At 37.8% G+C, this 14,843-nt stretch overlaps 1 pseudogene; it reads left to right on the top strand.

Moving 5' to 3' along the window:
• Positions 1–8,476: 8,476 nt before the first annotated feature.
• On the top strand, positions 8,477–14,217 carry LOC134368416 (inhibitor of growth protein 1-like; annotated as a pseudogene).
• Positions 14,218–14,843: the final 626 nt, after the last annotated feature.

The following is a 14,843-nucleotide window of genomic DNA, read 5'->3' as shown; positions in this document are numbered from 1 at the left end:
CTTTTCTGATTAATCCCAACAAATCTCTCTTTAAGTGACCCGCTTAATACTGCTGATTGCCCTTTTCTTAAAATTTTCCAGCGTCAATTGGATAGGGATTTATAACCATCCTACCAGGAAAGGGGGAGTAAATACTTGCTAACAACAATATGAAGGCACTTCAAAAAGCTCATGGAAAAATAGAATTAAAAGATAATATGAATCTTTCCATGAACTTTTTGAAGGCCTCTCATACAATCTACAAAAAAAAATTTAAAAAAAGCAACATACAACTAGTTCCAAACATAAAAAAAATCAAGGGAATATACTACCCACGAGCCATTTGTGAAAGATTACTTGGCAATATGAAGTCAAATCAAATAAGAAATGAATCAAAATAATTAAGTGTTGCTTTGCCTCCCATGGATTTGTCACCCATTTTCTCTTGGGTGATGGAACCACCAAAGATTACTCAAAGCCCATCTCTTCTGAGCAGTGAGATGACCCAAAAAGGGGTTAAACTACCAGAACCATCAAGAGAGAGGCATTCCTTCCATTTAGGAAATTAAAAATTAATTGAGGTTCTCTTACCACATTTATTCTCCAGACCAGGAAGTTACAGGAAGAGAACATAGGTGGGGTTTTATCTAATACAGTTTAACAAGTTTAACAATAGAAGCTGGTAACATTCAGTAAGGTGACATTCTATAATTCAATTTGCAACAAAAGCTTGATTTTAGCAAACATTCTCTTCTTACAGCAATTTCCCAGTATCTTTACATATCAGTCAGTAACCTGCCTGTCTTTGAGCCAGCAACCTTGCTATGTTACAATTCTTTATACTACAACAGAGACTATAAAGCCTGGGGAAAATTTCCTGTTCTTTGCAAGGTCAATATTTGAAACACCAAGGCTTTGGAAAACCAGGCTCTGTGAAGTACATTTGCTTTATGCATACTCTACAATTAAGAATGGAGATATTGCAGTAAGCCAACCTATTTAAATGGAGGACTAAGACCAAACAACAGGATTGATTAGGACTATGTGACAAAATGAAACTCATAAACCCCGACACAATAAAAATCCATTCATTCATTTGTTCAATACATATTAAATACATATCATTTAGTACTACACTGTGCCAGGCAATGGTCTAGGTACTGTGGATATGGTCATTATCAAGTTGAACTCCCAATCTTTATGAAACTTACATTTTAAATGAGAGAGACATAAAATAAACATGTGTATAGGTATATAATCTAAATATGTAATACAATATCAGATAGTAATAAGTGCTATGAAAAAAACTAAATGGACTAAAAGGATAGAGAATGATGGTGCTATTGTAGATATTGTGGTCAGGATCAGCATCTTTGAAAAGGTGATGTATGAGCAAAGAAGAAAAATGAACTTAGGGGAAGGGTCATGCATATATCTAAGGAAGAACATTCTAGGTAGTGGAACATATCAATGCCCTTCAACCACAGATCACCAGAAGTATACCCATAGTTGACAAGTTGGGCTTATTACTCTTTGCAGGGAGAATGCATACCATAGGGAACTATGGGGTGCATCAGTAAGAGCATGTTAGAAACAACCTGTTATAGGATTTCGGTGATTTGAGGGACAGTCAAAGGAAGCAGGAGTTTGCTCTAACTCAGATGCTGTCTGAAAGCAAGAGGAATTGTGCGATTTCACATCTCTGTAAATCTTATCTACAGGGAGGGCAGACTAGAGGGACAATGAAGCTATACAACAATTGGCAAAGTAGCAGTCACCTATCTTGGACAAAAGAAGGGGTATTTGGTGTTTTCTGGGTGGCACAGTGTCCTTGTTTTTGTCTGTGCTTAGACAAAATTATGAACTGATCTCGTTTTGTCTCATTTGGTCAGTGTCCCAGTAACCTTGCCTTAGGTTGGTGCTCTGTGAGTTTATGTCCCACAAGAGAACATGCCTAACTGTGAGGGCTAGGCAAACTTCCAGATATCAGGGGCTTCCCCAACCCTCCTTTATCAAACAGGAAGTAAGAAGCCTTAGAATATAAGGAACAAATTTTAGAAGTGGTGGGAGAAAGGGGAGGAAGTACAACAGTGGCCATCATCTAGTCTGTAATAGAAAGTAGTCATTTAGGAGAAGCAGAAGATCCACGGAGACCACATGCCCTGCGGTGCCAGCGTGTGACCCAGGAGGTAGGCCTTGCCACTGCCGCCTGACTCCATCCCCAGCTGGCTGAGTGAATGCTGACCAGAGAGGCACCACCCTGGAGAGGCCCAAGACCCAAGGCAACCATGCACCCAAGGCACTACTGGGCAACCAAGTAGACACTGAGGCAGCCATACCAAATTGGCAGCCCCAGCAGCATCTTAGCCAGACAATAGTGTCAAACCAGTGGACCGTGAAATCCCTTGCCACAATGACTAAACATCAAAGGAAAGATACCAGAAATATGAATAATCAAGAAAGTATACCACCAAAGGGTAATAACTCTCAAGCTCTAGATCCTATAGAACAAGGAGCCCTTGAAATGTCTGACAAGGAATTTCAAGTGATAATTCTAAGGAAACTAAAAGAGATACAAGAAAACTCAGCTAGACAACATGATGAAATGAGGAAAAGTATACAGGACTGGAAAGAAGAAATGTACAAGGAAATCAATGCCCTGAAAAAGAATGTAGCAGAGCTGGCCGAGCTGAAGAATTCATTCAAGGAATAAAAAATAGAACAAAGAGTTTAACCAGCAGACTTGCAGAAACAGAAGAGAGAACTTCTGACCTTGAAGATGGTCTCTTTAAAATAACACAGGTGGGCAAAAAAAAAAAAAGGAATTAAAAACATTGAAGAAAATCTAAGAGAGATATCAGACAAAATTAAGCACTCAAATATTCGAATCATGGGTATTCCAGAAGAGGAGGAAAAAAGAGATTGCATTGAAAACATATTCAACAAAGTAGTGTCAGAAAAATTCACAGTTATAGGAAAAGACACAGATCTTCAGATTCAGGAAGCTCAAAGATAACCCAAAAAGGTCTTCTCCAAGACACATTATAGTCAAAATGGCAAAACTCAAAGACAAAGAGAGAATCTTAAAAGCTCCAAGAGAGAAGCATCAAATCACCTATAAGGGAGCCCAAATCAGAATAACATTAGACTTTTAATCAGAAACCCTAAAAGCCAGAAAGGAATGGGATGATATATTCAAAATACTAAAAGACAGAGATTGCCAGCCAAGAATACTCTAACCTGCAAGGCTATCCTTCTGAAATGAAGGACAAATAGTATATTTCTCAGACAAACAAAAACTGCGGGAGTTCACCAACACACGTCCACCCTTATAAAAAATTCTCAAAGAGTACTGGGTTTAGTAACAGACAAATAAGTACCACTGGCATAAAAACTCAAAAAAATCAAAAGCCACTAGTAAAATAAAAATGGCAACAATGAAGAGAAAAAAAAGTTTATCTTCAACCCAAAGAACCAAGAAATACAGAAAACAAACAGTAAATCAGAAAGAAAGGAACAAAAGACACTTAAGACATCCAAACAAAAATCAATAAAATGCTAGGAGTAAATCAACACTTTTCAATAACAACTCTCAATGTAAAAGGCTTAAATTCCCCAATCAAAAGACACACACTGGCTGATGGGATTAAAAAGGAGGACCCAATTATATGCTGTTTTCAAGAGACCCACCTCACCTATGAAAACTGACATAGATGAAAAATGAAAGGATGGAAAAAGATTTACCATGCAAACAGAAATGATAAACTAGCTGGAGTAGCTATTCTTATATGTGATAAAATAGACTTTAAACTAAAAACCATAAAAAGAGATAATGAGGGCCACTACATAATGATAAAAGGATTTATCCACCAAGAAGAGATAACAATCATAAATATACGCACCCAATGTCGGAGCAACCAGATTTATAAAGCAAACTCTGTTAGACCTAAAGAAGGAAATAGACACTAATACCATAATAGCAGGGGACCTAAACACCCCACTGTCAATACTGGACAGATCATCTAGGCAAAGAATCAGCAGAGAAACACAAGATCTAAACAAGACTCTAGACCAATTGGACTTGGCAGATATCTACAGAACATTCCATCCAACAACCTCAGAATATTCATTCTTCTCATCAGCACATGGATCATTCTCCTGGATAGATCACCTGTTAGGTCACAAATCAAGTCTCAACAAATTCAAAAAAATTGGAATTATCTCATGTATTTTTTCAGACCACAGTGGATTAAAATTAGAAATCAATAACAAACAAAATTCTGGAAACTATACAAACACATGGAAATTAAACAGCATTCTACTGAATGACATACGGGTCCAAGAAGAAATCAAACAGGAAATCAAAAAATATATTGAAACTAATGAAAATAATGATACATCATACCAAAACCTGTGGGACACTGTAAACAGTACTAAAGGGGAGATTTATCACATTAAATGCTTACTTCAGAAGAATTGAAAGATGACAAGTGAACAACCTAATACTTCACCTTAAAGAACTAGAAAAACAAGAACAATTCAAACCCAAAGATAGCAGATGGAAAGAAATCATTAAGATCAGAGCAGAACTTAATGAAATTGAAACCCAAAAAACAATACAAAAGATCAATGAATAAAAAAGTTGGTTTATTGAAAAGATAAATAAAATTGACAAACCATTAGTAAGGCTAACTAAAAAAAGAAGAGAGAAGATCCAAATAACAAAAATTAGAAATGAAAAAGGTGATATTACAACTGATACATCAGAAATACAAGGATTATTCGAGACTACTATAAACAACTATAAGCCAAGAAATTTGAAATTCTGGAGGAAATGGATAAACTTCTGGACACACACAAGCTCCCAAAACTGAGCCATGAAGACGTAGAAAATCTGAATAGACCAATAACAATAAAGGAGATTGAAGCTGTTATCAGAAGGCTCCCAACAAAGAAAAGCCCAGGACCAGAGGGACTCACAGCAGAATTTTACCAAACATTCAAAGAGGAATTGACACTGATTCTTTACACACTATTCCAAAAGATTGAAACAGACGCAAATCTCCCAAACTCATTCTATGAAGCAAACATCATCCCGATACCAAAACCAGGTAAAGATACAACCAAAAAAGAAAACTACAGGCCGATATCCTTGATGAATATAGATGCAAAAATCCTCACTAAAATACTAGCAAACAGAATACAGCAACACATACGTAAAATTATTCACCACAATCAAGTGGGATTCATCCCAGGGATGCAAGGTTGATCGAACATATGCAAATCAATAAATGTGACACACCATATAAATAAAATCAAACAGAAGGACCATATGGTCATCTCTATAGATGCTGAAAAAGCATTTGATAAAATTCAACACTCATTCATGCAAAGACTCTTTATAAGTTAGGTATAGATGGAAAGTATCTCATAATTCAAGCCATATATGATAAGCCCCCTGCCAATATCATCTTGCATGGGGAAAATCTGACAGTTTTTCCTTTAAGAACAGGAACCAGACAAGGATGCCCACTCTCACCACTCCTATGCAACATAGTGTTGGAAATACTAGCCAGAGCAATCAGAGAAGAGAAGGAAATAAAGAGCATCCAGATTCGAACAGATGAAGTCAAACTGTCCCTGTTTGCAGATGACATGATCCTATATATCAAACAGCCTAAAGCCTCTACAAAAAAACTCTTGGAGTTGATAAATGATTTCAGCAAAGTAGCAGGATACAAAGTCAACACTCAAAAATCAGTAGCATTTCTAATCTCTAATAGTGAACATGCAGAAAGAGAAATCAAGAAATCTTGCCCATTTACAATAGCCACCAAGAAAATAAAATACTTAGGAATAGAGTTAGCCAAGGATGTGAAAAATCTCTATAATGAGAACTACAAACCACTGCTGAGAGAAATTAAAGAGGACACAAGAAGATGGAAAGATATCCCATGTTCTTGGATTGGAAGAATCAACATTGTGAAAATGTCCATACTGCCCAAAGTGATATACAAATTCAATGCAATCTCCATCAAAATCCCAATGACATTTTTCTCAGAAATGGAAAAAAGTATCCAGACATTTATATGGAATAACAAAAGACCACGCATAGCTAAAGCAATTCTGAGCAAAAAAAATAAAGCTGGAGGCATAACACTACCTGACTTTAAACTATACTACAAAGCTATAGTAACCAAAACAGCATGGTACTGGCATAAAAACAGACACACTGATCAATGGAATAGAATAGAGATTCCAGAAATCAAGCCTCACTCATACAGCCATCTGTTCTTTCACAAAGGCACCAAGCCCATACACTGGGGAAGAGACTGCCTCTTCAGCAAATGGTGCTGGGATAACTGGATATCCATATGCAGAAGAATGAAACTAGACCCATACTTCTCACCATATATTAAAATCAACTCAAAATGGATTAAAGAATTAAATATACATCCTGACACAATAAAACTTTTTAAAGGAAACATAGGAAGAACACTTCAGGAAGTAGGACTGGACACGGACTTCATGAATACAACCCCAAAAGCATGGGCAACTGACAGAAAAACAAACAAGTGGGATTATATCAAACTAAAAAGCTTCTGCACAGCAAAAGAAACAATTAACAGAGTGAAATGACCACCAACAGAGTGGGAGAAAATATTTGCAAAATATATATCTGACAAAGAATTAATATCCAGAATATACAAGGAACTCAAACAACTTTCCAACAAAAAAACAAGCAACCCAATTAAAAAATTGGCAAAAGAGCTAAATAGGCATTTCTCAAAGGAAGATATACGAATGGCCAACAGATACATGAAAAAATGCTCAACATCACTCAGCATTCGGGAAATGCAAATCAAAACCACACTGAGATACCATCTCACCCCAGTTAGGATGGCTAATGTCCAAAAGACTGTGAATGATAAATTTTGGCGAGGTTGCGGAGAAAAAGTAACTCTCATACCTTGTTGGTGGGACTGCAAAATGGTGCAGCCTCTATGGAAAACGGTATGGAGGTTTCTCAAAGAACTGCTGGGAATATGCTCAGAGGAGTGGAAATCATCAAGTTGAAGGTATACCTGTTCTCCAATGTTCATTGCAGCACTCTTTACAATAGCTAAGTGTTGGTACCAGCATAATTGTCCATCATCAGATGAGTGGTACGGAAAAAGTGGTATATCTACACAATGGAATACTACTCTGCTATAAGAAAGAATGAAATACTGCCATTTGCAACAACGTGTATGGACCTAGAGAGAATTATATTAAGTGAAATGAGTCAGGCACAGAAAGAGAAATGTCATATGTTCTCACATATTTTAGGAAGCTAAAAATAAATAAATAAATAAATATACAAATAAACTGGGGTGGGAAGGGAAGAAGACATAACAATCACAATTCCTTAAAGTTGTTATGTCAAGCAAACAGATATGAGGTTGTTGGGAGTGCGGAGAGAGAGGAAGAGAGAAGGGAGGTTTCGGTAATGGGCCACAATAATCAACCACATTGTATATTGACAAAATAACACAAAATAAAAAAAAAAAGAAAGTAGTCATTTAATGCTGCATTATTATTGTATGCAACATACAGTAGAACATTATTTGTTTTTATGTGAAATTCAAATGTAAGCAGGCCTATTGTATATTTTGTTTTTGCTAAATCTGACAATACTGAAATAAACACACTGGCAGTTGCATAGGAAATACTTTGAATACTTTGCCCCTTTACTTTCTGTTTCTCTTATATTTTTCTTTTAATTCAAATAGACTCAGAAAAAATAGGTAGATTAGAGCCATTACTATATATTACATATGTAAGAGGGGTCTTCAAAAACTTCATGGAAGGATTCCAGTTATCTTTTAATTCAATTTTCCATGAACTTTTTGAAGTACCCTCATATATACACACACATAAGTGTGTATATATTATGTATACGTATACACACACACACGACCCAGTAAGCACCCAATGTTATAGAATATGCAATACACAGACGCACAGAAAACACCCGAAACATGAGCAGAATTGACTGTGTTGTTCATAAGGTCACTCTGTGAAATGTGTCCTGTGGCTTGTCGTCCTGCCCTTCAGTTATTACAAGTATGAGGGGGGGTCTCCGGTCCCGTTTATAACTGGCGAGCCTCATGCGGAACCGAAGCATGGGCGGAACTAGTTGCAGTGGCGGCTTATTTATACCACTACACACACCCCTTCACCTCAGCTGGAGGCCTGGTTCCTTAGCTTTGGGTGGTTTCACGGGGCGGGGTCTGGGAGCCAAGGCAACGGAGATCTTCCGAGGCTCCCGAGAGCGTCCTTTATTTTCGTGGCTGCAATAGTTCTAGTGTCCAGCTCTGCAGTACTGAGGGTAAGGCCTCAGGCTCTGGGGGGAAGTGTCGCAGTTCATCCAAGAGCCCCAGGTCGAGCACAGTCGCCCATTCCCCGCGGGGCCGCCGCTCTCGCTCACGCTTTTGCTCTTGGTCTCGGGACCGGAATGGCCTCAACCAAGGCTCTCCAAACCAGCCTTTCTCCTGCTTGTGGTCCCATTCTCGAGAGCCGCCCTCTGCGCTGCGGGGCGCCTCCTTGGCTTCCGCCTCCTCGTCTGCCTATTGCGGCAGCTACTCGTGCTTCTCCCAGAGCTCCAGGCCCCGGCCTAGCCTCCAGGACAAGGAGAGGGAAGACAGCCTGCGGCGGAGGTGAGTGAGACGGCCGCATCTTCACTCTGAGAGCCCACTTGCCTTCGCAGTATGCTTCATCTTTCATCCCGCTTCTGACCATTCGCATTTCGCTTCTTCTACCTTACTTGCGCCCATTTTCATCCTTTTCTTCAGTCTATCCAAGGAAGCCCCTTTCTTCGTCCCTTTCCTCCCTTACAGTCTCACTCGTCCTTGGGCCCTTCGTAGAGTGCTCTGGTCTCGCTCCACTCTCTTCCATCTCTGACATGGCCAAGGGTCGCAGATCTACTTATAGCATTTATTTGCTTTGTGTTATCATTCGTGGATATGTTTTTCTTTTCCACTAGACTGAGCTCATGGGAAGGAGAAGCCCTGTTTTATTTATTACAGAATTTGCAGTGCCTACCACTTAGTAGGTGCTCAACCTTTGCGTGTTAGATGAATGAACAATTGGTTTGATAACAGTATATGTAAGTGGAAATTCCTTGTAGGGAGTTGGGAAGGGTTGAGATTGAGGGTTTAAATTGGAAAGGAGAAAAACTTTCTTCTGAGACAAGATAATTGGATGAATGTAGGAAAAGTGATGGGCTAAACTGCAGATGAGGCTACCTTGAGAAAGGTCTTGTTGAGTGAGTGGTCTCAATCTTGACTGAAGAATAAAAGAAGGTGAGATCAATTTCCCTCTAATGAGAGTGAATATTGGAGTGGAAAAACAGATGGTTTGAGAAGGAAAATAGTTAAAATTGTTTCTGTGTAAGTATTCGTATGTAATGTTTATTGAATGTTTCAGGTACCACCACATGCACTATGTGTTAGAAAATAAGAAATTTAAAAACATTACAGACATTGAGGGGTGTGTTGAAATTCCTCCAGTTGGGTGATGACTTGATGATTCTTTTTCTTCTGGCAGTGGGAGGTCATAATGTATAGTGATGAGGAGGGCAGCCTCTAGATTCAGACTGCCTTGAGTTTGAAACCCTGTTTTGCCACTTAATACCTGTGTGACCTTGGGCAAGTTACTTAATCTCTCCAAGATTCATTTCTTCACCTGTAAAAAGGCGATAAAAATAGTACTGACGTTTTAAGGGTTATTGTAATAATTTAGTGACTTGAATGATAAACATTCCACAAGTGTTGGCTATTAGGGTTTCATGCCTAGGAGCATTAGCAGTAAAAAGAGTCTTGAGTCAGGCTGAAATTATACCTCTCACACCTCTGTGGGAGAGATGAGTGAAACTGCTGTACCTTTACTTTGAGGAGCCCTTCTTCCTTAGTAGTGGAAAGGTCCTCCTAGTCTGTGTCAATCAAAAAACAAACAACTTCTTATTTTAGAATCCTAATCAAAATATATAAGAATAACTTGGACGAAATTTGCATTCGTACATGTAGAAGATAAGTAATTTATCTTAAGAATCTAGATAAAACCAGGTAGCAGCAGGAACTGTTTTGTCTCTTATTCACCCTGTTGGTGAAGGAGGGATTTCTACCCTGATGTTATGGGTTGGCTAAACAGCACAGATGAGATCAACAGCTTATATACTCACAGCTGGGGGAGGGGAGGGGGGGAGGAGTACACAGCATGCCACGAAGGGTCACACAGTGGTTGCTGTTGGTAAGAGAGTGAACTGAGGGCTATAGGAGGCAGGTTTTATAGTATCAAGACATTGTGGTAACTCCTGGTTCCCCCTGGGAGGATGTGATTAGTTTGAGTAATTGGGCAGGCTGGCAGGGTACTTATCTGTTACCCAGGGATAATCTGGAACTGCGCACCTGGTCCCTTTGATATCAAGGATTGTTTGGCTAGGGGACCTTATCTTCAGGTGTGGAGTGGGAAGGGGCATTTGCAGTTAGGCCACCATGAGCCCTCCTGGTTTCCCCAAATGTCAAGGCAGCTCACAATATTGGGCCTTAATGTTGTCTTACACCACAAAGACTGTCTTTAAAGTCTGGTAGGCATCCTTGGTCTCTATACTCATATATTCTAAGAACTGTGATTTGTATGCCTACTTTTAGATTGTCTGCTCTTGAAATGGGAGACACACTGATTCCAACTCTGCATAGTTATAATACCTTTCCTCCTAAATAAAGAAGCAAAAAAAAAAAAAAATTATTCAAACAAGACCAAATATTTATTTTGTAAGGATTTTTTAAAAAAAACAAATGGAGACATAAGCAGCTAAACTTTGGGGAATTGAAATGCTATTAGTTTTGGGTTTTGGGTTTTTTTTTTTTTTTTTTCAGGTTGTGAGTAACAGCGCAAATTGAAACAGAAGAAATGATGAACATTATAATTTAAAAAAATTTAGTGCCCTTCAAAGAGCAGATAGGTAATGTACTCCTTTTCTATAAAGAAACTAAAAGGAGCTAACATACCTAAGAACTAAAACATGTTGCTAGTTGATTTTAGCATGCTAATTGTTTTCTTTAAATTTTAATTCATGGGGTGCTAATTTCCTATTAAGAGAGGATTTAGTGTTAAAACAAATAACACATTTATATTATTTTGAATTATTTTTTTCTTAACTAACCCAGTAGCATATTGCATGCTGGATAATACAAGGGTACTTCGAAATAATTCACGGAAAAATTTGTATTTTAATTCTATTTTTCCAAGAACTTTTGAAGTACCCTCTAGTATTACAAAGGAATTTTAAAAAATGAATATACCAGTATGGTTTTGTTTAATTTTCGTATATTCAATACTATCTGAAAGCTTAATCTTTTTATTTATTTATTTTTTAAAATTTTTAATTTATTTTTTTCATTGTACATGTTTATGGGGTACAGTTTCTTGTTTCAATAAATGCATGTATTGTGTAGTGATCTAATCAGAATAGTTAGAGTATCTATCACCTAAATATTTATCATTTATTTGCGGTTATAACATTCAAGATCCTCTTTTCTGGCTATCTTGAAATATGCAATACAATATTATTAGCTACTGTCATCCTAGGGCACCAGAACTTATTCTTCCTATCTAACTTTGTACCAGCTACCAACCTTTCCCTTGCCCACCTTACCCCCTTCCTTTCCCTGCCTCTGGTAACCACTATTCTACTCTCTATTTCTCTCTTTTTAATTTATTTTTCTTAATTGATTCATGGTAATTGTATATATTTATGGAGTACAATATGATATTTGGGTATATTCATACTGTGTGCAGTGGATCATATCAGGGTACTTAGTATATCCATCACCTCAAACATTTGTCACTTCTTTGTGTTAGGAACATTCAACATCATCTTGACTAGCTATTCAAAGAGACACAGCACATTGCTGTTAACTGTAGTCTTATATTAGTACAGAACCCTAGATCCCATTCTTCCTCTGTCTCTAATATTTTGTATTCACTGATCACCCTTTCTCCATCATCCCCTTCTCCAGTCTCTAGTAACCACTGTTCTACTCTCTATTTCTATGAAATCAACTTTTTTAGCTTCTACATATGAATGAGAACGTGTATTTCTCTCTCTGCCTGGCTTATTTCACTTAGCATAATTTCCTCCAAGCCCATCCATGTTGCTGCAAATGGCATCATTTAATTCTTCTTTATGGCTGAGTAATATTCCATTGTGTATATATACTGCATTTTCTTTATCTAATCATCTATGGAAGGTCATTTCAGTTCTTGGCTATTGTGAATAGAGCTGCAATAAACATGGGAGTGCAGGTGTCTCTTCAACCTGTTGATTTTCATTCTCTGGGTATATACCTAGTAGTGGAATTGCTGGGTCATGTAGTAGCTCTATCTGCAGTTGTTTGGGAAATTTCCATACTATTTACTGTTTTCCATAGTGTCTATACTACTTTACAGTTCCCCCAACTGTATATAAGAGTTCACCTTTCTCCACATCCTCACCAGCATTTGTTATTTTCTTTTTGATAATAGCCATTCTAACTGGGATGATATCTCATTGTGGTTTTGATTTGCATTTCTCTTATGTTTAGCGATGTTGAGCATTTTTTCATTTGCCCATTGGCCATTTGTATGTCTTTTTTTGAAAAATGTCTATTCAGTTCCTTTGCCCATTTTTTATTTGGATTATTTGGGTTTTTTACTATTAAATTGTTTGAGTTCTTTGTATATTCTGGATATCAGTCCCCTGTCAGATGCATAGTTTGCAGATATTTTCTCTCATTCTGTAGGTTGTCTCTTCACCCTGTTGATTATTTCCTTTGCTGGGCAGAAGCTTTTTAGTTTGATATAATCCCATTTGTTAATTTTTGCTTTTGTTCCCTGTACTTCTGAAGTATTATTCATAAAGTCTTTGCCCAGACCTATGTCCTGAAGTGTTTCCCTTATGTTTTTCAAGAAGTTTTGTAGTTCCTTGTCTTACATTTAAGTCTTTAATCCATTTTGAGTTGATTTTGTTATATGGTGAGAGATAGGGTCTAGTTTCATTCTTCTGCCTATGGATCTCCAAATTTCCTAGCACCAGTTGTTGAAGAGATTTTCCTTTCCCCAATGTATGTTCTTGGCTCCATGTCAAAAATCGGTTGGCTGTAGGTATGTGGATTTATTTCTGAATTCTCCATTCTGTTTCACTGGTCCATCTGTCTATTTTTGTGCCAGTACCATGCTGTTTTGATTACTATCACTTTGTAGTATATTTTGAAGTCAGGGAATGTGATACCCCTGCTTTGTTCTTTTTGCTTAGGATTTCCTTGGCTATTTGGGGTTTGTTGTTGTTCCATATAAATTTTTGAATTGTTTTTTATATTTCTGTGAAGTATGTCATTGGTAGTTTCATGGGGATTCCGTTAATCTGTAGATTGCTTTGGGTAGTATGGCAGTGTGCCTGTGGAGCTGCTTAATTGCTCCTGTCATAACAATGAGGATCCTGTTCTGTTGCTTCAGAACGAAGACTGCCTTGGTCAGAAGTCCTGAACAAACTGGATGGATATTGTAAGTTTAAATGCAAGACAGATGGTACCCAGAAAGGGCTAGTGTTACACTGCATTCAGAAAGCCCTGATACAGAGCCAGGAGCTGAATGATGAGAAGATCTAGGTTGTGAGTCAGATGGTAGAGCTGGTTGAGAACTGGACCAGACAAGTGGACAGTCACGTGGAATTCTTTGAGTTACATCAAGAGATCAGCAACACCAATGGCAAAAGTGATGTATTTGGCCAAGATAAGTCAAAGAATGAGACAATCACACAGGTAGAAAAGGTGAATAACAGGAGATCCTGATGATAGTGCAACAATGAGAATTGAGAGAATGCATCTAATAGTCATAACCACGATGACATCACCTCAGGAATGCCCATAGAGAAGACAGCAAAAACCTTGAAGAAAAAGAAATGCCCCTAGGCTAAAGCAGAGAGGGAAACTTCCGTACAGACTTTCCCATTGACCTGAAAGAGCCAACGTATTGTCTGTGCAATCAGGTTACCAATGGAGAAATGATAGGCTGTGATAACAATTAAGTGCCTCATCGAGTGGTTCTGCTTCTCATGCATGGGACTCAACCCAACCTAAACCAAAGGGCAATTGTTACTGTCCCAAATGTCAAGGGGAAAATGAGAAAACTATGAACAAAGCACTAGAGAAATCCTAAAAAGGAGGGCTCATGGCAGGTAGTTTGTGGACATTCATTTAGTAGGGAGAAGAACAAAATAAACCAGTGTGTTTATTATATTCCCACCTTTGTGGAGGTGTAAGGACTGTAAAATGTATATTTTTGAAAAATGTTAGAAAAGGAGCTATTCCTTTTATAGGGATGGAAATCAACAAGTTGAAGGGACACCTGCACTCCCATGTTTATCGTGGCTCTATTCACAATAGCCAGAGTTTTGGAGCCAACCTAAATGTTCATCTGCAGGTGATTGTATAAAGAAAATGTGTTATATATACACAATGCAATACTACTCAGCCATAAAGAAGAATGAAATTCTCCCATTTGCAGGTAACATGGATGAGCTTGGAGAAAATTAGGTTGAGTAAAATAAGCCAGGCACAGAAAGAAAAATATCATATGTGTGATATGTGAAGTGGGGAAGAGTAATGAGAAATTATTCCTTAATGGGTACACAGTTTATGTTTACGATAACAAAAAAGTTTTGGAAATGGATAGAGGTAGCAGTTACACAGAATTGTGAAAGTAGTTAATTCCACATAATTGTGCATTTTTAAATGCTTAAAATGGCCATCCTTATGTTATATATGATTTACCGCAATAAAAAA

Source organism: Cynocephalus volans, chromosome X, assembly GCF_027409185.1.
Source record: "Cynocephalus volans isolate mCynVol1 chromosome X, mCynVol1.pri, whole genome shotgun sequence".
NCBI classification, from domain to species: Eukaryota; Metazoa; Chordata; class Mammalia; order Dermoptera; family Cynocephalidae; genus Cynocephalus; species Cynocephalus volans.
The sequence above is the reverse complement of the archived record's forward strand: the minus strand, read 5'-3'. Positions and strand labels throughout refer to the sequence as shown.